This window comes from Lactuca virosa, chromosome 5 (genome assembly GCF_052849685.1).
Source record: "Lactuca virosa cultivar CGN04683 chromosome 5, Lactuca_virosa_CGN04683_v6, whole genome shotgun sequence".
NCBI classification, from domain to species: Eukaryota; Viridiplantae; Streptophyta; class Magnoliopsida; order Asterales; family Asteraceae; genus Lactuca; species Lactuca virosa.
This window is the reverse complement of record NC_136430.1, coordinates 129,686,358-129,690,090: the sequence shown is the minus strand read 5'-3', so window position 1 is coordinate 129,690,090 and position 3,733 is coordinate 129,686,358. Positions and strand designations below refer to the sequence as shown.

Genomic DNA, 3,733 nt, shown 5'->3' with positions numbered 1-3,733 from the left:
AAAATGTTACTTAGGATTTAATTTAGAAAATTTTGGTAAAAAGTAATTAGGATTCCATGTTAGAATTGTGTGGATGATTGTATGAAGACCCAAATGTTTAGTTGAGCCTATATACGTTATAGTGCATTTGTGGCCCCCTTATTCTAGTGAAATCATGGGACAAAAACACAACCTCACTTAGCCCGAAGGATGCAATATGTTTAGCATCGTGTACTTGAAATGTATCCAGGAAAATTGTTATCATTAATCAATAAAGGTTGAAGTTGAGTGCCCCTGCTTAAGCATGTAGGTATTGAGTGAAGAAAAAAGTGAGTTACATGAAGAAAAAAAAAAGAGAATTACAAAAGAAAAGTTTGAAGAATTTTTGGAGCATCAAAGTCAAATATGAAATTAGAAGATCAAAAATTCCAAGAAATTCAAAAAGTTGAAGATACCAAAAACCAAACAACAAAGTGGTGAATTCAAAGAGATCAAAGATCAAATGCCAAAGAAATGAAGAATTCCAAAGAGCTCCAATGTGGTATCATAAATTGTAATTATCTAGATTATGTATGCTTGGGTTACTCAACCAAAAACACCTTGAGGTTAAGAGGTTTTTCTGAGGATGGATTCGGAGGGATGCATAAAATGAGCATAGTTCGGGGTGAGTGGGCGAATGTTTATGAGGATTGTGAGTATTTAGAGTATGGGGGGTTATTAGGAATTTTAGACACAAATGTGCGCGTTGCGGTCTTGGTATAATGGCTGGGTTCGACTTGAGTTGTCCTATGTGATTCTAATGTGTTAAAATTCAGTTTTGCTTGGGGGCAAGCAAAAGTCAAGTGTGGGGTATTTTGATATGTGCATAATTAATCATATGTTTAACATATATTTCTATTCATTTTTGGCTAATTATATGCATAATATGGACAAAAGGTACTTAATAATGCTTATATTGTGTTTTCAGTCCAAAAGACATGCTTGGAAGCAGAAAGGAAAAAGGAGAAGAAATTAGAGACCAAAGAATGAAGAAAAAGGGAAAACTACACACCTACTCGGCGAGTCCACGCATGTACTCGGCGAGTTCATTAGAATGTTCCCGGAAGAAAAGTCAAGATTCCTTACCGAACACGGATTTCACACTAGTACTCGGCGAGTTCACGACCTACTCGCCGAGTAGCCCCTGTTTTGTGATAATTATAAATAGCGGGTCTTAATCCGATGGAAGGACTTCTGGAACCTTTGGGGAGAAGCAAGCTGCGATTGAAGAGCCAGAAGAACCCTAGAGAACGAAGATACAACCTAGAATCCAATTCCGAAGAAGATTTGAGGCATATTTTCATCATTCTACTTAATCTATTGTTTCTCAATTATGGTTAGACAATTAGAATTCGTTTTATTGCTGTTAATTACCTCAATCATGAGCTAAAACTCTTAAACTTCTGTTTGGGGATACAAAATTGATATTATGGTTTGATCAATGGTAGGATTAATTAAATATTGGTGATTTTGTTAATTTTAGCTTGTTAAAGAACCTTGTGTGTGAATGATAACTAATTTTCTGTTAATAGGAAGATAATTAAATAGTATAAACATCTTTTAATTATCAACCCCATATGTTTATGTGACCACTTTATCATATGTCTAGGACTAACGAACGTGAAACTAGAATTAATAAGAAAAATTAGGTAAATTCATGTGTGAGCTTGTTTGATGACCATCAGCAAGAGGTTAACTAAAGGACCAAGTTAGTTAGCTATTACAAGTCTAAATTAACCCGAATAAATAATCTAGTGAATTAAATTAAATTAGACAACTGATCACTGTTTGAGTTAGATTGTTTTCTAAGGATTATCGTAGCGAACGCAAGGCTAATCACTTGAATCGGTAGCCAATAGAAGAATTAATCCATTGCACTATTACCATAATATCAACCATAGGATCAATTGAGTTGAACTAAACAGAAGTCCCTTTTATTATTAAATTCAGTTAAATCTTTGTTTTTCTAGTTCTTAGCCTAAGTAGTATTAGTAAGTTTCTAGTCTTGTAAAACTAGAGAAAACCCATATTTACTATTTAATTTAGATAAAATTAGTCTTTAGTTTTAATTTACCGTTCCCTGAGTTCGACACTCTACTTACCCAACTATACCACTAAAAGACAGGTTCACTGCCTTTGTGTGCTTAATTTATAACCCAAAAGTAGGATTAAAACCAGTGCATTTAACACACATCAAGTTTTTGGCGCCGTTGTCGGGGAACGGTTCTAAATTAGCACTAATTTCTATTTTTATCGATCCTTTGTGTGGGATTTATCTTACACAAAGTTAATTCTGAGGTAATTTAGTAGTTAGTATAGGTTTTGATCAATCCCTGTTTTAATAAATTAAGTAGAAAATTTTTCTGTTTTTACCTTGTACTCGCCGAGTGCACTCGACGAAACTCGGCGAGTCCATCACTGTTCACAGTTTTAGCTTTTATTTTATTTTTGTTCTTTTTACGCGTTTTTCTTGTTTTATTTGCAGTTGTTTCATGACCCGAGGATCTGATACACCTTTGATCCCTCCTCTAGACGACCCGGAATCCGCCCTAAGGAAGAACAAAGGAAAATCCGTTGGAGAATCCGCTTCTTCAAGGAATTCGCCACTAAAGAACCTAAAGTCCGTTTTCAGCAAGAAGAAGAGCAGCAAATCAGGAGCATCCAGCGCCTCTTTGACAATTTAAGACCCAACTAAAGAAGACGTCGAGTACGAGACCGAGGAAGAAGAAGACCCTACATTCGGTCACGTTTCCGATTTCGACGACGAATTAGCTATTCTCATGGCTAACATTGATGAAGTCCCCATGGGGGAATGGAAGAAGAGGATACGCGATGATACCGGACCGGGACTTGTGCAACCCGCAATCCCCGCTACTGCTACTTTTGAGCTCAAGGGTCACATCCTGGCTCTACTTAAGGAGATCCCCTTCACAGGCAAAGACCACGAAGACGCTTACAAACACTTGGACGAAGTCAATGATGTAGCTGATTATTTCAATGTTCCAAATGTGCCTCGAGAAACTCAGCTACTTCGCATGCTTCTGGTTACTTTGAAGGGTGCTGCCAAGGATTGGCTCAAGTCATTGCCCCCAGGATCTATCACTACATGGGCCCAAATGAAAGAAGAGTTCATTGATCAATTCTGCCCGCCATCCAAGATATCCAAGCTAAAGAAAGCCATAGCTAACTTTGAACAACAAGCTGGAGAATCACTATATGAAGTGTGGGAGAGGTACAAGAGCCTGCTAAGGAATTGCCCACATCATGACCTCAATAGTCAACAAGAAGTCTCCATCTTCTATGATGGAGTAAATGTTACCACTAGGCAATTACTTGACTCGCAAGGTCCACTCACGAAGAAGGCACCTCCAGTGATAAAGCAACTAATTGAAGAATTCTCTAAGCATTCTAGAGAATACCACAATCCAAGAAATGATGTGACGAGGGGGGCCGCCTATGCAGCTTCAGAAGACTTGTCAGCAGTTATGGCTATGCTAAAAACCATGGATAGGAGGATGGATAAAATGAACCAAACGATACATGCTATTCGGGTGGGTTGCGAAAATTGTAATGGGCCTCACCTTACTAGAGACTGCGATTTGGATGAAAATGGCAACAAAAAGGTGCAAGTTTGTTACTCAAGTGGGGACCGATATGATGAAGATTGGCTTAGACCAAAGAAAGAGTGGCTCCCTTATGACGAGTACAAGAAGGC

The 3,733-nt window shown here is 37.9% G+C and overlaps 1 non-coding gene across 1 annotated transcript; it reads right to left on the bottom strand.

The window, feature by feature from the left end:
* Positions 1–3,182: 3,182 nt before the first annotated feature.
* On the bottom strand, positions 3,183–3,289 carry LOC145117950 (small nucleolar RNA R71). Its single transcript, XR_013712941.1, has one exon. It is a non-coding gene; the product is annotated as a small nucleolar RNA R71 (small nucleolar RNA).
* Between the last annotated feature and the right edge of the window lie 444 nt (positions 3,290–3,733).